This window comes from Eptesicus fuscus, chromosome 18, assembly GCF_027574615.1.
Source record: "Eptesicus fuscus isolate TK198812 chromosome 18, DD_ASM_mEF_20220401, whole genome shotgun sequence".
NCBI classification, from domain to species: domain Eukaryota; kingdom Metazoa; phylum Chordata; class Mammalia; order Chiroptera; family Vespertilionidae; genus Eptesicus; species Eptesicus fuscus.
The window spans coordinates 58,436,183-58,461,814 of record NC_072490.1 but is presented as its reverse complement, the minus strand read 5'-3'; positions in this window follow the sequence as shown (position 1 = coordinate 58,461,814).

The following is a 25,632-nucleotide window of genomic DNA, read 5'->3' as shown; positions in this document are numbered from 1 at the left end:
AAACTGAATCAGGAAGAATCAGAAAACCTGAATAGGCCAATAACAACTGAGGAAATAGAAGCAGTAATCAAAAAGCTCCCAGCAAACAAGGGTACAGACGCCTTCACAGTGGAGTTTCACCAAACATTCAAAGAAGAACTAACATCTATCTTCCTCAAACTATTCCAAAAAAATCCAAGAAGAAGGAACACTTTAAAGCTTTCTTATGAGCATTAACCTAATTCCAAAACCAGATAAAGACACTACTGAGAAAGAGAATTACAGGCCAATATCTCTGATGAACATAGACACTAAAATCCTCAACAAAATATTAGCAAATCAGATTCAGCAATATATTAAAAAGCTCATACACCATGACCAAGTGTTATTTATTCCAGGGATGCAAGGCTGGTATAATATCTGCAAATCAATAAACGTGATACATCACATAAACAAACTGAGAGACAAAAATCAAATAATCGTATCAATTGATGCAGAAAAAGCATTCAACAAAATCCAACACCCATTTTTTTTAATAAAATCTCTCTGCAAAGTGGGACTAGAGGTATTATAGCTCAAAATAATAAAGGCCAAATATGACAATCCTACAGCCAACACCATACTCAATGGACAAAAACTAAAACCATTTTCCATAAGAACAGGAACATGACAATCTGCTTTCACCACTCTTATTCAGCATAGTACTGAAGTCCTAGCCACAGTGATCAGACAAGAAGAATAAATAAAAGGTATCCAAATGAAAAAGAGGAAGTAAAACTATCAATATTCACAGATGACATTATATTTTACATAGAAAACCCAAAGACTCCACCAAAAAACTACTAGGTATAAAAAATGAGTTTCACAATGTAGCAGGATACAAAATTAACACCCAAAAATCAATGGTTTTTTAATACACCAATAATGAGTTCTCAGGATGAGAAGCTAAACAAACAATCCAGTTTACCATTGCAACGAAAAAATTAAGATAGTTAATAAACTTAACCAATGAGGTAAAAGACTTGTATTCTGAAGACTACAAGATTTTGGAAAAACAGATAAAGACATAAACAAGTGGAAGAATATACTGTGCTCATGCATCGCTAGAATTAATATCATTAAAATGTCCACACTACCCAAAGCAATATACAGATTCAATGCAATCCCTATTAAAATATAGCATATTTCACAGATATAAAACAAATTCTCCAACAATTTATATGGAACCAAAAAAGTCCCCCAACAGCTGCAGCAATCTTGAGAAAGAAGAACAAAGTTGGAGAAATCACAACACCAGATATCAAGTTATACTACAAAGCCACTGTACTCAAAACAGCCTGGTACTGGCACAAGAACTGGCATATAGATCAATGGAACAGAACAGAGACCCCAGAAATCTACCTAAGCCATTACACTCAATTAATATTTGACAAAGGAGGCAAGAGCATACAATAATATTAAGACAGTCTCTTCAATAAATGGTGTTGGGAAATTGGACAGATACATGCAAAAACATGACATTAGACCACCATACCCAAGAATAAACTCAAAATGGGTAAAAGACTTAATTGTAAGTGGTGAGACCATAAAAATCCTAGAAATAACCATAGGCAGCAAAACCTCAAACATCTTCATAGCAATATGTTTATGGCTACATCTAGGGCTAAGGGAACTAAGCATAAAATAAACAAGTGGGACGACATCAAAATAAAAAGCTTCTGCACAGCAAAAGAAACCATCAGCAAAACAAAAAGGGAGCCCACTGTATGAGAGAACATATTTGGCAATGACACATCTGATAAAGGGTTAATATCCAAAATATATAAGAAACTCATACAACTTAACAAAAGGAAGACAAACAATCCAATAAAAAAATGGGCAAAGGACCTAAAGGGCAAAGTAGACATACAGATGGCCAAGAGACATATGAAAAAAATGCTCAAAGTCACTGATCATCCGAAAGATGCTAATTAAAATGACAATGAGATATCACCTCACACACTTCAGATTGGCTACTATCAACAAATCAACAAATAACAAGTGCAGGCAAGGATGTGGAGAAAAGGGAGCCCTCGTGCACAGCTGGTGCATGCAGACTGGTGCAGCCACTGTGGAGAACAGTATGGAGTTTCCTCAAAAAATATGGAACTACCATTTGACCCAGTAATCCCACTTCTAAGAATATATCCTAAAAAATCCTAAACACCAGTCAGAAAGAATGTATGCACCCCTATGTTCACAGCAGCACAATTTACAATAGCCAAGATCTGGAAACAGCCCAAGTGCCCATCAGCAGATGAATGAATAAAAGCTGTGGTACATTTACACCATGGAATACTATGCAGCTGTAACAAAGAAGGATCTCTTACCAACAGAGACAGCATGGAGGGGCCTGGAGAGTATTATGCTAAGTGAAATAAGCCAGTCAGAGAAAGACAAGTATTACATGATCTCATTCATGTGGAATCTAATGAACAAAATAAACCGATGAACAAAATAGATATAGAGCCCTAACCGGTTTGGCTCAGTGGATAGAGCGTCGGCCTGTGGACTGAAAGGTTACAGGTTCGATTGCAGTCAAGGGCATGTACCTTGGTTGTGGGCACATCCCCAGTAGGAGGTGTGCAGGAGGCAGCTGATCGATGTTTCTCTCTCATTGATGTTTCCAACTCTCTATCCCTCTCCCTTCCTCTCTGTAAAAAATCAATAAAATATATTTTCAAAAAAAAATAGATCTAGAGACATAGAAGAATAAACAGACTTGGTATTCTTAGAGGGATAGTAGGATGGGGGGTGTTGTGAAGAGATCAACCAAGGACCTTGTATGCATATATGCATGGCCCATGGATACTGACAATATGGTGGTGGAGGCCTGGGGTGGGGGACAGGGGCGGACTAGAAGGGGTTAATGGAGGACAAAAAGTGATATATGTAATACTTTGAACAATAAAGATTTAATTTAAAAAAAAACTAAGAGAAAAGATGGAACACACATACGCACACACGTGTACATGCACACACACATTTTAAATATCAAAACTTAGACATAGTCAAACTTGGGATATAGCTTTAAGGCATCATTTCCATGCGCATGATAATTAAATTCCACAAGAGGCTGAGTTTCTTAGAAAGAATAAGGAGGCTCAGCCACTGTTGGAGGGTACAGGAAGATAAGCTTACAGTTGCTTAGAGGATGCTATTATGAGTGAGAGTGGCACAAAAGTTCGGCTTTGTAACCTTAACATGGAAAGCCTTTGGAACACTGCTCAGGAATTTGGGAGAGTTTATGCCTTTGAGAAAACTGTGGGTGAACATCACAGTGATATATGAAAAACTTCTGGGTTTATGTAACATTTTTGTCATTATTTTGTGTAGTAATATCTTCAGTAAGAGGTCATACAATTTACTTAACATAGCGACTTTAAAAAACTATAATTAGCCTGGCTGGTGTGGCTCAGTGGCTGAGTGCTGACCCATGAACCAGGAGGTTGCCGGTTCAATTCCTGGTCAGGAAACATGCCTGGGAACTAAGGAGAAAATAAACAGATGGGACTACATCTAGACAAGGAGTACAATAATGCATTTCTTAAATAACTAAAGTGATTAAAGTGATACAAACACTTGTGAAATATTTGGAATAACCATGAGCTAGAGAAGTGTAAGGCATCGATCTCCAGTAGGGGGCATGCAGGAGCCAACCCATTAATGTTTCTCTGTCATCATTAATGTTTCTATCTTTCTCTCCTTCTCCCTTCCTCTCTCTCTAAAATCAATAAAAATATATTTTAAAAATAAAGTAAAAATAAAAAACTATAATTAGTATGCACTTTATAAGATTCTTTTGGGAATACTTCTAGGTAAAGTCCCAAAGGTTTTTGTAGAAATTAACTAAGCCAAAAGCTAATAAAAATGCTATATGTAATATTGCCTTACACTTCTCTAGCTCATGGTTATTCCAAATACTTCACAAGTATTTGTATTACTTTAATCACTTTCATTAGTTAAGAACAGCATTATTGTTACCCTTGTCTAGAGAGGAAATTGACACAAAAGAGAAATGTGGCTCACCTAGTTGTTTCCACAATTAATAATGAATTTGAGACAACAACCCAGAGTGCTTTACTTCCAGCATTTCTCTAGTTTGGATTTAATTAGAAATTAATATAATCCTATCTAATAAAGAGGGAATATGCTAATTGACTCTTACACCATTGCAAAGATGGCAGCGCCCACAGCCAATAAGGAGGGAATATGCTAATTTACTGCCCCCCAAAGATGGCGGCACTCACAGCCAATAAGGAGGGAATATGCTAATTGACTGCCCCACCCTCAAAGATGGCAGCACCCACAGCCAATAAGGAGGTAATATGCTAATTGACTGCCCCGCCCTCAAAGATGGCAGTGCCCACAGCCACAAGATGGCGGCGCCCAGTCCCCTCAGACCTGCTGGGGTGGCAGGCCTATGGCAAGGCCAGGCCTGCCCCCAGAAGGGCCTGGCCACTCTACACACCTGCCTCCAGAGTCCCCCAGTTCCCTCAGCCCCCCAGCCACCCACAGCTGGCCCGAGATGCAGGGTGGGTGTCGGCTGCCCAGCTGCTCAGGGCCACCCAAGGCTCAGGTAACCAGGGCCGGCCGAGGCTTGTGCTGCCAGCAGTGGCAGCAGCAGAGGTGTGATGGAGCATCGCCTTCCCCCGATTGCTGGGTCACCTCCCGCCCCTGAGGGCTCCTGGACTGTGAGGGGGGCAGGCCGGGCTGAGGGACCCCCCTCCAGTGCGTGAATTTCCATGCCCCGGGCCCCTAGTTTAATATGTTTGTTCTGTGGTTGGACGTTTGGTAATGGTTTGTGAAGGAAAGGCTCCTGGAGCAAACATTTGGCAATGGAAGGGCATGTTTACTTAGAAAATGTGTTCTCTTTCCTGGAAGCTGTTTAGATAATTAGGTCTAATGGGTTAATGGATAGATTTGTCTTTCCTTGTGCTCCACATGGCCCGGCAAAAGGTGTTGGAGAGTGGGAATTTTTGAGCATGCTTCCAGAGAGGCCGTGGACTATGCCCCAGATGAGATGTCAGTGCTGACACCAGGCCAGGTCTTGAGATAGGGACTCATGGCCCCTTCCCAGCACGTAGCCTCCTTTCACGGAACACTGTCATCTTTCTGAAGAACAGGATGGCCCTGTGAATAACATGGTCGTCATTGGCATGATCCTGACGTTGCTTGGGAAAAACTGTTTTGTCTTGGGTTACTTGTTCTGTAAAAACCGGATGTGGATAATGTGCTTAAAAGCGGTCCTACACAAAGGGTCGCTGCTGCTCTCTGGTCTCCCTGCGTGGAGAATGGCAGAGCAGTCGCCGGGTCGTCCGGCCGCCCGGCTAATAAAGGCTCCCTAAATTTTAATTTGGTCTGGGCTCCAGTGGTCGTTCACTCGCATCCGCTCCACAACAAAGGGAAGGTTCTCCTGAGTTGGAAGACTTGCCCCCCAAAAAACACACAAGATCAGAGGGTCAGCAGGGTACACCATTCTAAAGAAGTTTGGTGTAATGGAGTCCACTCGTCTGATTTTAAAGGTCCCATTAAACCTAAATGATCAAATCTAGAAACAGAATATTTTCTAATTTTTTCTCTTTCATCTTAAGCAGTTTCTTCTGTCTTCTACTTACTAAGCTTATTAAGATTGACCTTCAGAGAGTGCATTGGCCTGTTCAGGTGGCCCTAACAGAATATCGCAAACTGGTGGCTTACATAACAAAGTTATTTCTCACACATTCCACAGGCCGGAAATCCAAGATCAAGGTGTCAGCAGTGTGATTTCATCCTGAGGCCTCTCCCCTTGGTGTGCAGATGGCCGCCTTCTCACCGTGTCCTCATGTGGTCTTCACTCTGTGCACCTGCATCCTGGTGTTTCTCTGTGCCTGAATTCCCTCTTACTATAAGGACACCAGTCAGATTGGATCAGGGCCACCCTAAGGGCCTCATTTTAACTTCACCCCCTCTTTAAAGTCCCTTTCTCCAAATAGCCACATGGATTAGAGCCCACCCATAATGACCTCATTTAATCTTAACCGCCTCTTTAAAGATCCAGTCTGCAAATACAGTCACAGTCTGTGGTTCGGGGTGACAAAGACTCTCTCCTGGACGCAATAGCAGTCAGGCTCACCTAAGCTCATAGTCCCAACCTTGGGATTTGTCCTTGGCCCATTTAATCATTTTAGCAAGAATCCTGCAGGGTCATTTTAGTGAAAATTGCCCACCCTTGATTCTGACGAAATTCTTCACTCCACTCTCAGTATCTCCTCACTCTGTGTACCTACAGCAAGAAGACTGTTGAGTGGGTCTACAAGAATCCCCCGGCCTCTTAGTTTCCATCTGCTGACCCCACATGGCTCCATGGCTATAAATCTCCTTTTTCCTTGTGTTTGTGGCTGAGCTGGATCTCTCTCCCCTATTGCAAAACACTTAATGAATAATGTCCGACTTATTTAACGAGTGAGCGACTAATTTCAATAGCGTTAGGGCTGGAGGAGGACAACACTTGTCACCCCTAAGTGCGCCACTTTAGCCTGGGGTTACTCTGAGCTAAAGGAAGTGAAAACCCCGCAGATTCCGGAGAAGCTCTTCACCTCCCCCTCAGCTGCCCACACTGACACCGAAAAGGGGGCTGTGCCGGGAAGGGAGCTGTTACCAAAGATACCTTTTACCGAAGAACCTCATCCGCGCAATAGGGCAGCCACTGTTTTCCAGACATCTCAGTGGGTCCAAGGCCACCTGTCACTACTTGAGCCCCATTAAGCAGAGGCAGGGCTGAATCCTATATGAGCGTGTGTTCCAAGAATGCCCGCAGTACGGGGAGAGCAGTCCGTCACCCCGGACATTCTGCTCCGACTCCCCTCACCAGTTGGCTGATTATATACACACAGGGGAGAAGACAGCTACGTGCAACTGTGAGCAAACGTGTAACTGGGAAGGGGAGGAGGGGGAGGGTCATAGTCCAATACCAGGTGGCTAATCTCCTGTGATGTTACAAAGAGCTCAGCGTGTTCCTGCGGCCAGAGAATGGTCAGTGCTCCTGAGAAAAACTCCTGGAAGGGGACAGGGTCCAGCACAGCAACCAAATCAAAGCAAGTCCTGTCCTTGGCCTGTTCTCAAAATGTATTTCTTTTCTGAGTTTTGCAGGGATGATCTGTAAATGTATTCTCAGAGATATGTAATGTAAAATAAGTCAGAATCCTTTTCATGGATCTTTCAGAAGATGTAACATCTTTGCAAATGTATCAGAGTAAAACAATGACTTTCTGTACGTGACAAAAAAAATTAAACTGACACAGTTATAGATCTGATCCTGATGTAATGGACACAGCATCCTGTCCTTTGTGCAAAACACAATATTGCAGGATAACACTCAGAGTTACAAATGAAAGTATATCAGAATTTGTAGACTCCTGGAGATTTTTGTGTAATCTCTGGAACATCCATTTTAATAACATGTACATATATATAAATATAATTTAGTTGTTAGTTCTTCATTTGACAGAGCTTCCCATGTATCTTCAGCATAAAATGATTTTCTTCCTAAAGAAAGAAAACAAGTCCTTCCGGCATTCCAGGGCCTGTTAGAATGACCTAACGTCAATTCTAAGTAAAGAAAAATTTCTTAAAATCTAAACCCTGGGAAGGTTGTCAAACATTTCTGACCAAAAATCATGTATCATTATGAAATAATATTTATTTATTCACTCAAAGTGACAACCAAAGATATTAAACACAAACATAGGCCAGCAAAACTTCAGTTCTTACAATTAAGAAGATGGGCTTTTAAGTCATCAAATACGTGATTAACGTAACATAATCATTTCAATAATATAGAACCTTCATTTCCTAGACAAATACGGGAAATTTTTTTTCCCTTTTAACAGACTGGAAAAGGATCAGACAAATTCTGTATTAGTTTACTTTAGGTTCATTTATCTAATAAAATTTATTATTCAATTTACCTATTTGTTTCTTTTTTTAATATGTATTTTTATTGATTTCAGAGAGGGAGAGAAAGATAGAAACATCAATAATGAGAGAGAATCATTGATCGGCTGCCTCCTGCATGCCCCCTACTGGAGATCAAGCCCACAACCTGGGCATGTGCCCTGACCGGAATCAAACCTGGGACTTTTCAGTCTGCAGGCTGACGCTCTATCCATTGAGCCAAACCAGCTAGGGCACCTATATGTTTCTTGCCTCTATATAATGTTTTTCAACTTGCATAGAGCCTCTGCAATTTTCCTAGTCCCTTTCAGTTTTTTTTAACTTATTCAGAAATAACTAACTTTAGAACAACCTATTCTCAATTCTGTATTACCAAAACTGTGTAATTTCTTTCCAAGTTAATTAGAATTCTTAACCCTTAGAACCTTGGTCTTCTTAGTGGCAATCAGAAGCTAACTTTCCTCAGATTGGCAAGTACTTTTCACAACCTCCAGAAACAGGCTCTTCTTTTTTTTATTAGCAAATGTATTCACATTTTTAAGAGACATATTTCAAATAAAATATAAGACATATTCATTAACAGATCCAAATCCATTTTCCAGCTTCTCTTTAATAAAAATCCAAAAGTAAGCAAACTTCTATCAATTAATATTCCAGTATCTTGCTTTTTCAAAAGAGATATTTAATGATTTTTATTATATAACCAAGTAAGACTCCAAAGTTTAAGTTGTCAAAGACTTTGGAAAACTGTGTTTAGCTATATATAATTATAATTTAAAACTTTATCAAAGCCCTTCATTTTAGTTATATTTATTCATTGTGTCTTAACAACTCTATGAGATTTTAAAGTCAATTATTACCCAAGACATTTCCTTGGCGAATTCTGTAACAACTTTGAGGAGGCTAGAGAAAGGCGAGGAGGAGAGCAGATAGCAGGCCCACAGCGTGTCCCCAGGGCTGCAGCAACTCCCAGGCCTCCAGGGGCGTTGGTGCACAAGTGCCGTTTCTGCCTCCCCCACCGCCGCCTCTGCAGCCTGCACAGGGGCACGTCTGCAGTCCCAGCCCTTAGGAGAAAGACTTGGGGGATTTAAAAGATTTATTTCCCATATTTTTCTTTCTGACTAGAATCCTTATGATGTAGCAACATGAAGTCTTGCAAATATGAGATCTCATCCTATTTCAAACTAAAACAAAAACAACCTCTAAAGTAAATGAGTCCTCTCAAAAGAAGGGACACTGGCCTTGGAATCTTCTCTCACACCAGCCTGCACAGCCGATGACCTTCACGAGGCCTGAGGGGCACAAAGCCAAGCAGCAGAGACAGAGGATTCCCAGGGTTCGTAAAACAGCGAAGAGCAACCCAAGTCCCAAAAGATAAGAGAGCAAGCAAAGGACATGGGCAACCAAAGTTACATTATAGACAGACAAGAACTCTCACAGCCAGGTATGTCAGTGGCTGATGCCTTAAGAGGGAGAGCAGGGAGGGTCCCCAAGATGAAGAATTCTGGGCAGCTGCTGGGACGTTCCTGCAATCTCTGCCATGGGTTCAGTCTGCCACAAGCAGCTGGGGCCCCCAGCCAAGTGGGATTTGCCCCCATCTTCAAATAAACAAAACAAACAACAAGGAGACACAAAGCTACAATCAACAGAGACACTCGCAGTCTGTACAATATTCACAGGCGTGCACAATGCACAGACAAGAGCTTCACACCACGCTCCTGTCTGTGCAGCCACAGAAATCTCAGAATGCCCTGCATTAAAAAAAGAAAAAAGAAACTAAAAACACTGAGGCAGAGCAATGCCTCCTGTCCCAGAGTGAATTGGACTGAGGGCTCCAAGACTAGGTACGGACGCTGGCGGTCTGCTGCCACGGGGAGCTGGCCAGGCCCGCGGACAAGGGCAGTGAAGTCTCCCATGCCGTGCACAGTCAGTGCCTCTGCGCCTTACAGAGAAGCCCAGATGAGAGGCAGCAAATGCTTCTCGTGTCATACCAACACGCTGATCCAACTCCCGTGGGAGGACCAGGATGGCTAGAGCTGAGAGGGGACTCCACAGGAAATTCCTGGCAGCGCTGCAGGTTAACAAAGGTCCTGATTTCAGGCCCAGAAACCCTGAGTGGAGGCAACCAGTGGGATCTCTGGCTTACCCAGAAAGAAATCCCACTCGGGGTCCCATCTGGGTAGCCAAGTTTAAAACCAGACAAAATGGTTCGAGACCACTTGTCACTACTTGAGCCAAATTAAGCAGAGACAGGGGTGAATCCTATATGAGCGTTTAGTCCAATACTGCCGGCAGTACGGGGAGAGCAGTCCGTCACCCTGGGAATTCTGCTCTGCCTCCCCTCGCCAGTTGGTTGATTATATGCACACGAGGGAGAAGACAGTTACGTGCAGCTGTGAGCAAACGTGGGACATACGAAGGGAAAGGGAGGGTCCTTCGGGAGCTTGAAGTCTGATAACCAGGTGGGGTCCCTCAGCCTGGCCTGCGGGGATCTAGTATGCAACAACATACTTCCCGCCCCCCTCCCCCTTCCCTCTGAGATTCATCAGTCTGTTCCATGTTTCCATGCCTGTGCATTGAGCGTCTGCCCCCTGCGTCAGTATACATCACAGCTAGCCAAAGCTATGAACTCTTCCATGTAGGTCTCTTTAGTCTCTGCCTGAAGGTCTGATGGAAGTGAGGAAGGCAAGAGTCCTTATTTTTCCTAAATTTAGATGAGCAGAAATAAAAACTTGTGTGAATTAGTTCCTCAGGTGTAGTGAATTTGATGAAGATTTGTTATAACACGTTTTATACCGTTCCTCCAAGGGAAGGTTCTTGTTTGCCTTTGTCTGCTCTGTGTCCTGGGAGCTTGGCTTTCTGAAAGTGAGTGTTCTCTCTGGTCTCTGCCTCTGAGCGGATGCATGCAGCTGGCAGACAGCCGAGGAGGCTGCGCATGCAGCTCCGGGGAGCTTGTCATAAGAGGTTCTTGTCCACAGGCCATTTGTCATCTCAACCTTCACCGTCTTGTTAGTGCTGGGAAAGTTCCATTCCAGTAGGACCTGCCAGAGCCTCAGATTCGCGGGTCTGTCACTGATGGCATCTCACCCTCTGTGGGTCACCAGAGACACTGTTTCCACGACATCATTCTTACCGCCAGTGACAACGAAGGTCATCGCTTTCTTAGACTTACTCTGGAAGTGAACTTTCTGGATCTCATAAGGGCTCCATCTTTTGTCCCTCTTTGGGATGCGTCTTCAGTCCATGCTTAAGCCATAAAAAGATGCATTGGTTTAAGATGCTATTGAGAGTAATATAAGATCCTACTCGTCAATGACTAGATGATGGATTCTTTGAATTCGCTGTATTTAAAAGAAAAAATTTATAGAGATCTGTCATGATAAACAATTGTTTTATTGGTACCTATCCTATGGAAAGACTGAGTTAAAAAGCAGATCCAAGGAGGATGACAGCTAGCCTTAGACACTCCCAGAAAGGATGAACTAACAAATTGGACTTAGAAGAAAAGTTAAATTCCTCAACTCCCTCTCTCTAATCATCCAGAAGATCTTTAGGAACTCTGAGTTCCTGGTCTAAACCTCCCTCTCAAAATTGAGCCCCATCACTTCAGCAAAGTCCTTTAGATCCCAAACTCCCCCAATCTCCCCAGAAAGCCTCTGGAACACCCAGCTGCCTGTTTTGACTTCCTTCTCTTGACAAAATGACAGAGAGCACTCTGCCCTGATCTCCACTCATGTAAGTGCTGAAATCCAGGGAGTGAATTTAACAGGAGCAATTGGGATGGGCAGTAGGACCCACTTTGCCATCCCTGATGACCGCTCCTACTCCCCAGAGCTCTGTGATCAGGCTCTGCCAGCATTAGGCCTTCCCACTGAGGCTCGTCATGATGGCAGCAGACCTCCTAAAGCAGGAGCCTTTTTACCGCTATGGGGAAGAACAAATTTTCCTCTATCCTCAAAGTTCTTCTGGCTGGTCTAATAATCAAAGAGACATGAGACAGATTCAGAAGAGAAAATAGCACTAGCCAGTTTTGCTCAGTGATTAGAGCATCAGCCCTCAGACTGAAGGGTCTCAGGTTCAATTCCAGTCAGAGGCACGTACTTCCGTTGCAGGCTCGATCCCCAGCCCAGATCGGGGTGTGTGTTAGAGGCAACCTATTAATGTGTCTCTCTCACATTGAGGTTTCTCTCTCTGTCTCTCCCGCGCCCTTCCACTCTGTCTAAAAATCAATGGAAAGAAATATTTTTAGATGAGGATTAACAACAACAAAAAGAGAGAGAAAATAACCAAATTTAATACAAGCATATGTATGGGAACCTTGCAAGCACGAGCTCGTCAGAGAGCACGTATGCCGGAGAGGTTCAGACAGAGAGAGAACTTGGGTGTATAAGACATCCTGAGCAAGGGCTGAGGTGAGGGGCCGTGGGGGCTTCAAAGGGTCACTGCAGGATAACACTAGAGCAAATGTTGAGTAGATGAAGTTTGCCCTGCCCTATAGACAGGTCAAAAGAGGTTATCTCTGATAATCTCTTACTATGAGCAAGACCCCTGATTCAAGTTCTTCCAGGTAGTCAAGGAAGAGGCAAAAGTTTCTTTTGAGCTTTTCCCTCAAAACCATCTGCACACCACAGAGGCTCATCTTAGGGTGACTCATTCTGGACCCCCAAAGTTGCCTCCTCTGAAACTTCCCTGCAAATTTCACATTCCAGAGATTGTGTTGAAAGACTGTTCTATGTCTCATTAAATCCGTCTCAATCTTCAGATAAGTTCAGGTCAGTTAAACAGTTGTGTCTCATTTCAGGAAGTGGTGATGCAGGTGGGCTCCCAAAGGCAATCAGGCAATTAATGAGGCACCTGTGTAGAAACAAAAGAAAAACAAAGGTTAGACACTGCAGCAACTATAATCTCAGTTTCTGAGTTTGGCAGGCAGGCAGTCAACAAGATTTCTAGATGTCTGTCTTGAATAATCTTCAAATGGAGTGAAGGCAGGGGGTGAGGGTCTGGTACGTCCTCCTGGTCTGCAATTTGAAAGTCTCTGGTGCTCTCTCTGCAGCAGCACAAAGACTGTCTATAGTTGAGCGACTGTGGTGACTTCTCTGAGGTCTATATCAAGCTGTCAAATGATAGTTTGCATGGCCTTGGAGAAGGGCAGTTTTAGTTCTCAATGATTCCAAGTTAAAAGATGGGAAAATGAAAATGTTAGTTAAGAGAATTGCAGCCAAATATTTAATAAAACAAAAAAAATTAAGAAACAATCCAGTTTATAGGTAGAAAATAACAGAACTCAAAAGACAATGAGCAGCACTAGACTTTAATATCCACAAACGTATATTATAGATTCTATTGAAATAATGCTTCTCTCTAAAATCACCCATCTTTAGGGAGAACTGAGATGGCTATAGGTACAGCCACATAAAAATTACAACTAAAATGCAGAACAACCACCATCCAGAACCACCTGAAAGCTGGCTGAACGAAAGTCCTACAACTAGAGAAGTAAAGAAGAAAGCACATTGAGACTGGTAAGAGGTACGGAGGCATGGAATAGGCTAGTCAGACACCCATGTATGGCCTTAAGCGATATGGTGGCTGCCAATGAGGAGCAAGGGGTCCCAGCCCCACACCAAACCCCTAGCCCAAGGTTCCTAGGTGGGAAGAGAAGTCCCCGTAATTTTGGGCTGTAAAAATCAGTGGGGATTGGCGTTGAGTGACATGGAGGCTGCTGGAGTCTCAGGCAGTCCCTCTTAAAGAGCCAGCACACAAACTTACACAGTCTCGCTCCCTCTGAGCTCCAGCACGGGGGAAACCAGGGAGATACAGGGAAGCACTGGGTTGTCTGGCATCAGGACAGGAACTTGGGGGTGGTTTTCTCCCAAACAGAGGTGCTTGCAAGTTAATTTTCCTGTGCTGGGACCTCCCCTGTCCCAGAGCTGACTGGCAGCCATATCTGAGTTTCCATAAACCCAGTTCACACTGTTTGCTCTCTCCTGAATTCCCTAAGACCCAGCCCTATCCAATTTTCAGCCCCACCCAAGCTGTTTGCAGTGGCTTTTCCATATGAATGGCCTGTCCTGCCTCAGGTTTCAGATTTTTTAAAAATCTCTCAAACAAGCAGCAGTTGATGTCAGTGTGTCCCAAACCTATCAAATAAGAGGCCCAGGACCTGGCATTAGCACTAGGCTGCCTTGCTTCACAGCTGGGCCTCACCTTGGCACTTCCAAACCCAACACAAGTAGCAGCCATCTGCAGATCTCTCTCTAGCTCCAGCCGGGTGGCCCCAGGCAGTGGTCGACTTTGCACCTCCCAAGAGGCCCCAGAGCCAGTTCACCTGGTGACAACTTCAGACCATAACACATTACAACTCTACACATCCATAAACTACACACTCAAGGGGCAGACTCAGTGAGCCCCTTTGAAGCAAGGCCTGCTCCATAGTGGTATCTCCTGCACAGCAGCTCTTCCACTGTAGTTGCAGCTGGTCCTCACAGCCAGTTGGTCTGGAGGTCAATTCTTCCCAGTGAAGCCAATAGCAATCAAGGTTCAACTACAACAGGACAGTGCACACAGTCCACATAGGGGAACACCTAGAGGGCCCAGCCCAGGTGACTGGGAAAACTGAACCACTGGGCTTTACAAGACAATTACTACACAAGGCCACTCTACCAACTCCAGGAGACTTAGCAGCTCTACCTAATACATAGAAACAAACACAGGGAAGCAGCCAAAATGAAGAGACAGAGAAGAATGTCACAAATGAAAGAACAAAATATATCTCCAGAAAGAGAAATAAATGAAATGGAAGCAAGCAAACTGCTGGACACAGAGTTTAAAACAATGGTTATAAGCATGCTCAAGAAATTTAATGAAGGCTTCAGGGGACTCAAAGAGAGCTTCAAGGAACTTAGTGAGACTTTCAAGTAAAGAGAGAATCTTAAAGTAGAAGAGAAAAGCAGTTAGTTACCTACAAGAAAGCACCCATATAACTGTCAGCTGGTTTCTCAATAGAAACTTGGCAGGCCAGAAGAGAGAGGCCATAAATATTGACAGCGATGACTAGCAAGGACTTACAACCAAGACTACTCTACCCAACAAAACTATCATTTAGAATTGAAGGTCAGATAAAGGGCTTCACAGACAAGAAAAAGCTAAAGGAGTTAATCACCACCAAACCAGTATTATATGAAACTAGAGGCCCAGTGCATGAAATTTGTGCACAGAGGGAGGGTGTCCCTCAGCCCAGCCTGCACCCTCTCCAATCTGGGACCCCTCGAGGGATGTCCAACTGCCCATTTTTTTTTTTCTGGACAGTCGGAAATCCCTCTCACAATCCAGGACTGCTGGCTCCCAACTGCTCGCCTGCCTGCCTTACTAATTGCCCCTAACCGCTTCTGCTTGCCAGCCTGATCACCCCCTAACCACTCTGCTGCCAGCCTGATTGATGCCTAACTGCTCCCCTGCCAGCCTGTTTGCCCCCAACTTCCCTCCTCTGCTGGCCTGGTCACCTCTAACTGCCCTCCCCTGCAGGGTTGATAGCCTCCAACTGTCCTCCCTTGCAGGCCTGGTGCCTCCCAACTGCCGTCCCCTGCTGGCCATCTTGTGGTGGCCTTCTTGTGTCCACATGGGGGCAGCCATATTGTGTGTTGGAGTGATGGTCAATCTGCATATTACTCTTTTATTAGATAGGCTAGAGGCCCTGTGCATGGGTGGGGGCCAGCTGGTTTGCCCTGAAGGGTGTCCCTGATCAGGGTGGGGTTCCCTTGGGGCATGGGGCGGCCTGAGCGAAGGGCCTGTGGTGGTTTGCAGGCCGGCCACGCCCCCTGGTGACCCAAGCAGAGGCCCTGGAATCTGGAACTTATTTACCTTCTACAATTGAAACTTTGTAGCCTGGAGTGGAGCCAAGCCTTCTGCTCCCTGTGGGGTTAATTCACCTTCTATAATTGAAACTTTGTAGCCTGGAGCAGAGGCCTAGGCCGGCCAGGGCAGGTGGAAAGCTTGGCTTCCTCCATTGCCGGGGCAACCCAGCCTGCTCTCTCCAGCTCCATGGCTGCTGCCATTTTTGTTTGGATTTGTTTACCTTCTATAATTGAAACTTTGTAGCCTTGAATGGAGGCTTAGGCCAGCGAGGGCCTGCGGATAGCTTGGCTTCCTCCGTTGCCTGGGAAACCCAAGCCTCCCTCCTGCTCTCTGTGGCTGTAGCCATCTTGGTTGGGTTTATTTGCATACTTGCTCTGATTGGCTGGTGGGGCGTAGCTGGTGGGCGTGGTTTGTGGGTGAAGTGAAGGTATGGTCAATTTGCATATTACTCTTTTATTAGGTAGGATGTGGAAGGGTCTTCTTTAAAAATAGGAAGAAGAAGAAGAAGAAGAAGAAGAAGAAGAAGAAGAAGAAGAAGAAGAAGAAGAAGAAGAGGAGGAGGAGGAGGAAGAGGAGGAGGAAGAGGAGGAGGAGGAGGAGGAGGAGAAGGGGAAGGGGAAGGGGATTAAGAACCATAATGAGGGGAAGGAGAAGGAGGGGGGGGAATATGAACAATAAAATGACAATAAATACATATCTATCAACAATTGAATCTAAAAATAAAAATAAAGTGAACAAGAAATCTAATTAGCCGAAACTGGTTTGGCTCAGTGGATAGAGCGTCGGCCTTCGGACTGAAGGGTCCTGGGTTCGATTCTGGTCAAGGGCATGTACCTTGGTTGCGGGCACATCCCCAGTGGGGGGTGTGCAGGAGGCAGCTGCTCGATGTTTCTCTCTCATCTATGTTTCTGGCTCTCTCTCTCTCTCTCCCTTCCTCTCTGTAAAAAATCAATAAAAAAAAAAAGAAAAGAAAAAGAAATCTAATTAACAAAATAAACTGATAAATAAAATAGAATCAGAGGCATGGAAACATGGAACAGACTAACAAATCTCAGAGGGAAGGGGGTTGGAAGTTGCAGAAAGATTAACCAAAGATTTTATATGCATTACCTATGGATACAGACAATAGGGTGGTGAAGGTCTGGAGGGGGGCAATGAGGAGGAAAAGGGGGACATCTGTAATACTCTCAACAATGAAGATTAAAAAAATAAAAATGCATAAAATAAAAATAAAATCACCCATCTTTATCAAAGATAACCAGATTAAGACTAAATTATTTTCAAAATAAGCCTAGTTTCAATAAACTGGGCCTGATTTTGTATAAGTTCAGCAAGAATAATAATTAACCACATAGGCTCTTTTAAATCAGCTTTACTGGGATTTTTCATAAGGAATCTTCAGATTGGACTTAAAAAGGCCTCTCAAGGCCAGAAAAAGCCAAGTCACACTTGCCATCAGACTTCACCTGCAATAGATTTGGGGTTAGTTCTGCTCTTCTCAGGGTCCCCCAATATATCCTGAGGTTCTTTCTCTGTGTCTCCCAGAAAGCAAGCTTTGCGTCTCACCTGGGAAGACTGCAGTGAACCCTGTAAGCAGGGCACCAGCTGTCTCTCTAAGGGACTTTGATTGGCTTGCAAAGCCAACCTTAACTTTTAAAGCACTCTGGCTATATCTGGGACTATGTGTCCCTCTCAACAGTCTGGTAAACAGGTGCAGTTGTTTCAGTGTGTGTCTCAATTTCGATGACAGACATCTTATGCCAGGACTTCTCAGATTTCCAGCAATTTCACATATATTTTTGGAATATTTATAGCTTATACAAATACAACATAATTATTATTTCCTTATTTGTAAACTTCTCAGGTAATTTTATATGTAAAACAGGCCTGATTAGTTTAATATTTCTCTTTGGTAAGGAGAGAAAACTAATCTTTTGAGGTGGGCGAAGGGCCCTACTAGAGCACCCCAAAGGTAGTCCCAGGTCAGACTCTATAATTTAAATTTTAGGAAGTTTGTCCAAATACAGGGTGGGCCAAAAGTACACTTACAGTTGTTCATATGGAAAATAATGCAATAATTAATAAACAGTAATACAAGGATAAACTTTACGTTTCACGTATTCATAATGGTAAACTTACCTTTGCCCCACCCTATATATCAAAAAGTTTGGACATTTGATTAAATAGGATCATAAGTCAGTACGATATTTAATTATGCATTTAACCAAAGTGAAAATAAAATATTTCAAAGAAAATATAGAAGTTTACATAATTGTTAGCAAAATTTAGCTCTTACTTTTGAGGAGATTTTATTTTCTTAAGTAATCAAGGACCTGATTAAGATAGTAGAAAACAGGAAGATTTGTTTGTTTGTTTTGGTTAATCCTCACCCAAGAATATTTTTCCATTTATTTTTAGGGAGAGTGAAGAGAGGGAAAGTCAGAGAGAAACATCGATGTGAGAAAAACACACTAATTGGTCGCCTCCTGCATGAGCCCTGACCAGGGCCTGGGCCAGGGAGGCACCTGCAACCAAGGTACTTGCCCTTGACTGGAATCGAACCCAGTCTGCAGGCCGGTGCTCTATCCACTGAGCCACACCGGCTAGGGCAGGACGATTTATTTTAATAAAACATAGAATCTTTATTTCTAGGCAGAAAACTTTTTGACAGTATCAAGCCAAGAGTTCTTTTAGCAGAGAGATACAAAACCAAACTTGAATTTTGGGTCACTATACTTTTCATATTTAATTTCACGTATTCAATTAAAATTTTGTGTCTCAAGATTCCTGTTTCATAAACTTTCCGTGACTTTATGTGTCCTATTAGTACACACTTGAAATAATAAAGACAATTTGCTTTACTTCTCTCATGCCATTTTTTAGTCAAAACTTATCTTATTTTTCTTGTATGTATAGTTGTATTGGAATTCTTAACCTTTAAAAACCTTAGTAAAAACTAAGAAATAAGCAATTGTGAACTGTGTGTTATGCCAGTATTCTTTAGATTTATACATTTATGAACACATTTAATAATTCTAAAAATATATTTCTTCATAGCACAGTTTTTTCTTAATGGCACATTCCTCATAATTGCCATGGTGTTTTTAGATTATAATGTACTCAGGGCTGGAAGCAATTTGGTAGAACCCGAGCCATTAATGGAGTTTATCCCGTTTCTGTCTAGCCATATTTTGGAGTTTTTTAGCTTGATAGTTACCAAGCCAGGTTCTTTGGACATAAAATTTTTAGGCTACCTTTTAGTAAGATTTGATCATTCTTTTTCTTTCATCTTTCTTCTAACGTGCAGGATAATTATACTTCCAATGTTCCGATTTTTATAATATCTGAAAGCAAATAGGAAGGGGTCTGATGGGGCTTTGATTTTTGTTCTAATTTCTGTTCTGTCATCTAATTAAGAGGATCTTAAATGACAAGTTATAACAATGAGAGCTCTCTAAGAAAAAAAAAATCTTTCTTTTCAAAAACAACTTAGAAGTTTTTGCAATTAAAAAAACCACACTGTCTGCTTTGATAGTAGGATCCAGAGTGACTCAAACACACCCTGTAGACACAAGAAGCATCCCCAAAGGCGAGTGGAGAAGATGGAACCCACACAAGAAAGATTCCTCGCAGTTAGCCTCGGAGCCATGGGAGCCTGTCAGCCAGCAGCTGTCCTCCACACAGGAACCGCTGCTCTCCCTTCCCCGGAACAGCATGCAGTCTGCGGTCCCTACGCTGGATCCACAGCCCGTTTGGTGCTGCCAGATGATATGCACCATCCAACTGGTAGAAATGCCAGGCCATCTGTGGAAGGAACACGAGAAACACAGACAGAGCTCGTGTGACTGGAGAGAGACCTGTGAGCCTCGCAGTGCCCTCTGAGGGGAGGGGCAGAGAGGAATGTTCGCACTCCCATAAGGCCACGCTCTCAGGACCTAGACCAGTGATGGCGAACCTATGACACGCGTGTCAGCACTGACACGCGTAGCCATTTCTGATGACACGTAGCCGCTGAGGCGGCCGCATGCTGAGGATGAAACATTTGCGACTAGAGTCTTGGAGTTAGAGTCTAGTCACAAATGTTTCATCCTCCCCTATTAGACACTCTGTGCCTGAGGTCTGTAGGCCAAAACAACAGAAGTCCGGCACAGAGTGTCTAGTTCTGGGACTTCCGGTTAAGCCGGGATCTTTGTCCTCACTTCCGCTGGCAGAGCAGGGAGCAGCGGAACGCAGCGGGGGACGCATCTCTGGGGGCCCTGCCATTACCAGTAACCAAATAACAGTTAACCACAGCTACCATTATCTACTGTTCTGGGGTGTCATGGATTTCTAATCCATCATTACTGAGATAAGTGAGGGGGAGGCTGGGAGAGGCGAGGGTTTGTGGCGTGCTATGGGTGCCGTTTCCCGCCATTAGAAATAGCGGCAGCCATTTTTATTCACATAAGGAACACCATCTTGCTCCATAGTGCAGACTCCATTTCACCACTATTACTGTTGTGCATCCTTATTAACCCCTATTTCTGCTTGTTAACCCTGCCCTTTCCTAAAAGACAGTTATATGCACCATTTTGTGGTTAGTTAGGCTAGTTAACCCCTAATTGCCTGCAGGCCTAACAAGCTATCTATAATTCTATCTTCTGTCACTGCCCCCCTGATGGAGAACCCAAAAAATAAAAAACTAAGGTTAAGTAAAGGAAGTGGTATTAGCAGTGGCTGACCCTTTCAAGAGACATGGACCAAGATGTATGGCTTTATAGAAAAAAATGGCAGATCATTTTGCGTTCTATGTACTGAAACGGTAGTAAGCAGAACGTGGAATATAAATAGACATTTTGAAACTAATCATTCCCAGCTCTTGGAAAAAAGTGAGGATGAAAGGAAGGAATACATTTCCAGGCAGCTACACCTTTATAAGAGCCAACCTAATTCCATCCTTAAATTTATGAAAGGCTCTACAAATTTAACATCTGCAAGTTTGAGCATTGCTCACTCTATAGCTCATCATGGAAAAGTACTCAGTGAGGGAGAATTTATTAAAGAAACTCTCCTAAGATGTGCACCAGTTCTATTTCACGATATGCAGAATAGAGATGCAATTATTAAGAGAATATCTGAGTTACCACTCAGTAGAAATATAAGACTGAATAATGAGACTGAACACAAAGATACAACATCAATTAAAGAGAGACATAAGGAAGTGTAAATATTTTTCGATCTCTCTTGATGAAACTACTGATGTCACATCACATGCTCAGTTGGCCATTATTGGTCAATATTCTGATGGTCTCACAATGAGAAAAGAGTTGATAAAGTTAGTATCAGTGTCAACAAGTAAATCAGGAAGCGAAATATGTAAGGTTGTTATACAAACATTTCGTGACCTAAGCATTGATATCTCTAAAGTTGTGTCAGTGATGACAGATGGGGCACCAAATATGGTGGGGGAAAAAGTCGGATTTGTCAAATTGTTTACAGAAGCTATTGGACATCCGATTGTGCCTTTTCATTGTATTATCCATCAGGAGGCTTTATGTGCCAAGGCAGGATTCACCGACTTAAACGACTTAATGTCAATTGTTACAAAAATAGTTAATTTAATAGCTGCTCGCCCCCTTCACAAGCGAGAATTTTTGGCACTTTTACTGGAGGTTGATTCCACCTACAGTGGACTGCTGATGTACAATAATGTAAGATGGCTGAGCCGAGGCAAAGTTCTTGAGTGCTTTGTGGAATGCTTTGAAGAAATTAAGGTATTTCTTGATGATAAGGATCTGGGAAACTTTCCTCAGCTTAATGATGATAAGAGGGTCAACACCCTGATGTTTTTTACAGATCTCTCTGTTCATATTAATGAACTGAACTTAAAGTTACAAGGTTTTGGCAAAAGTATTGACGTTATGTTTGGATACATAAAAGCTTTTGAAAGTAAAGTTAAAATTTTCAAGTGAGATGTAGAAACTAAAACTTACAAGTATTTTCCTCGAGTAACAAAGTATTTTGAGAAGGCCAGTGCAGCTGTACAAAATGAAATGGAACTCTTGCATATGAAGTACCAGCATGTTTTAGACTCGTTACTTGACCAGTTTAGTGATAGATTTAGTCAATTTAGAAGTCTAGAACAGACCATGAAAATAATTAAGTATCCTGATGTAGTAGTCTACAGTAATTTGGAATTAAATGGTTTCCAATGGATGCAAATTGATGATTTGGAGATGCAACTTGCAGAATTTCAAGACAGTATCTGGGTTCAGATGTTCGTCTACTTAAGGTCAAAGTTTGAGAATCTGGAAAGGTGCCGCTTGGAGAATCAAGAGGAGTGCCACTACGAACAGGAAATTTAGAGTGCCTGGAACCGACTACCAGACACTTTTAGCACCCTGAAAAATATAGCAATGGCTTTACTCACAATTTTTCCCTCTACATACTTTTGTGAGGCCTTATTCTCAGCGTTAAATAATATCAAAACCAACAAAAGAAACAGATTGACAGATAAAGTTAGTAGCCCTTGCTTGGGCCTGAAGTGTACAAAATACCAACCTTCAATTGAAGATTTAGCCAATGAAACTGAGCAACAAAAAAGTCACTAATAGGCAGGTCAGTTAAAGAATTCCCCCTCCCCCTCACTTATCTTAGTTCACGGCACCCCACACAAGCTAAATAATATCAAGACCAACAAAAGAAACCGACTGATGGATGAACAAAGAAGTCACCAAGCAGGTAAGTTAAATATTTAGTTTTTGGTTTATTAAATACAATTATATATAACAATTATACATTTATGTTATTTAAACTATAAATATTGAGAAATAATGTTTTTTCCTCAAAGTGACACACTACCCGAGTTATGCTCAGTTTTTTGGCGAAGTTTGACACACCCAGCTCAAACGGTTGCCCATCACTGACCTAGACTATGATGAAAGGAGAGAAACCAGATAGACCGAGGACTCAGACCAAGTAACCAAGAGTTGGTAGCCCAGGAAACTAGTTTCACAAATATTGTCTCCTGCCAATCTAAACCTAGAAGAGAGAAACACACGCGCACACTGTCACTTGCATCAGAGCCTTTGGGCAGAGAGGAGGGGTGCTGACCCCGGAGAGGAGAGGCCTCCCCTGGAGGCCTCAGCTGCAGCAGTAACTCAGAGCCGGGCGGGCGGGGTCCACGGGGGCACCTGTGGGAGGAGCTCCCCTCCGCCCACCCGGCTCTTCTGGCGGCCTTACAGAGACAGAGTGGCCAGAGAAAATCACTGAATTACCACACACAGCGGGACGGGAACCCTCACACAGGAGAGCCTCTAGTAGCTGATAATCTATCAGAGGCAAGGCCCCTAACTTAAGTTCTTCCAGGAGCCAAGGGAGGAACAGAAGGTTCCCTTGAGCTTGCAGCTAAATTGCTTCTCGCTCAAAACAATCTGCATACCACAGAGGCACATCTTGGGGTGACTTGTTCTGGACTTCACACCTTGATTTTCAGAAGATTTTGCCAAATTTAGAGAAGAGTTGAAAAGATCAGTGGCCATTCACAGTCCCACTCACAGGAGCTTAGTTTGGTTGTTAAAAGGTATTCTGCCCACCCAGGATGGTCTTACAATTATCTGACAAGCCTATAAATGGGGGGGGGCCACCCCCCAGGAAACAGATGGCCAGAATCTCTCCCAGGCCCTTCTACAAGAGAACAGGAAGGGGCTCGGCTGGAGTTGATGTTCAGGGCCTTAGAGGAGCAACAGTAGAGGCTTTCTCCCCCAAAGTGAATTGGTCTAAGGTTGAATGTGGACTTAGAAAGAAGAAGAATGAAGGACCTCGTGGAACACTTTATACAGACCTTTTAGAGACATACTGCACTAAACCCTTTAATTTCTGCCTCAGTAGAACATTTCCTCTCTAATATAAACGGCAAATTCAAAACTGGTTGGGTGGGCTAATCAACCTCTACACATTATAACACAAGCTGCTACTCTGGTCTTTAAAAACAGCTTGTAGGAATGCAAAAAAAAAAAGTTAAAAATGAACAAGTTTTGGTTTGCAAGTGGAATCTTAAGAGCAACAAAAGCATAACTCTGACAGTAACTCACAGTCCGCTATCTGAGTTGTCTCCTTTCCAATTTGCCTTCAGACTTTCGTAGATATTGTAAAAACAACAACAACAAACATACACACAACATAGGCTGCCTGTCACTACTTGAGCCAAATTAAGCAGAGACAGCGGTGAATTACATATGAGCGTTTATTCCAATAATGCCGGCAGTACTGGGAGAGCAGTCCATCACCCTGGAAATTCTGCTCTGATTCCCCTCACCAGTTGGCTGATTTTATACTCACAAGGGAACAGATACAGGCAGCTTCGAGCAAACGTGGGACATAGGAAGGGGAGGGGAGGGTCCTTCAGGAGCTCAAAGTCTGATAACCAGGTGGCTAATCTCCTGTGATGTTACAAACAGATCAGCCGTCCATGGGCCCAGAGGATGGTCATCGCTCCTGAGGAAAACTCCTGGAAGGGGTCAGGGTCCAGCACAGCAACCAAATCAAAGTGTGTCCTGTCCTTGGCCTGTTCTCAAAATGTATTTCTTTTCTGAGTCATGGACCCATCGAGGCATCTTATCTTTTACAGCCTCATTCCATCCTCCAGTTTCCCAGGGTCCTATCTGTGGCTGGTAAGGTGAAGAATTATTAAACAACTGTGCTGTATTCTTATTGCATGCCTTTCCCCACCATCAGAAGTACAATTGTCCTGCATTTAAGAGAAATAAAGTAAAATTTAAATAGTAGTTATCCTAGACCTCTGATAATAGGCAAATATGCCCTCAAAACTCCATCTTTTCTACTGTCAAAACAAAAAACAATGCAGCTGCTCTTTTATAAACTAGTGAGTTCTGCATTATCATACCTGTCTTTGTGTTAATGGCAAAACAAGACCAGAGGCTAGACCTGGGTTCAGCAATCTTGGTACTTGAGTTCTGGCTAAGAAAAAATTCAGAGCCAAAACAATAAGAGAAAGTTTATTTGGAAAGTCACAGAGGTAGAAAAGGGAACCACTTGGCTCTGCATGCTCAGGAAATAAGTTACAGAAGGAAAGAAAGGCCTTGAAGCTTAGGAGAGAGACAGGCAGAGGCAACTTGCCTGGGGGAAGAGGAGGAGGCAGGAAACAGACAGCAACAGAGTGCTCTGGGGACAGAGGGAGCGAGGTGCAGGAATGGTCCAGAGGGGGAGAGCTCACACTGGGTCCTTTGTCTTAAGGTTTTGGTCTGTTTTCCAAAGGCAGGAATTCTAGGGGGAGGTCTTAAGGGAGGGTCTCAATAGAATATTTATCAGCTTTATGCTGATGCACCAGAATCATATTAATTCCCTGACTTCATTTGTCCTTGGGTGTGGTTGGCACAAATGGCACTAATTGGATTCTGCTATCTCTATCTCCCTGAGTAGGGTGATTTAAGCTATTTACCCTCTGGTTGGGGAGAAGAAGTATAAAACAATTTACCCTTAGGTATTTTTGATTAGGGAAGATAGGATTTCGTGATTTACTAGATGGCTGTAAACTGGCTATTTAACTACCTATCTCACTTTCCCTATTCCATTTCTCCTAGCTTACTAACCTGTCTCATCATTGCTAAAATCCTATATAATAAAAGGCTAATATGCAAATCGACCAAACAGCAGAACAACCAGTCACTATGACACACACTGACCACCTTGGGGCAGACGCTCAACACAGGAGCTGCCCCCGGGTGATTAGTGCGCTCCCACAAGGGGAGTGTTGCTCAGCCAGAAGCTGGGCTCATGGCAGGCGAGTGCAGTGGCGGTGGTGGGAGTCTCTCCCACTTCTGCGGC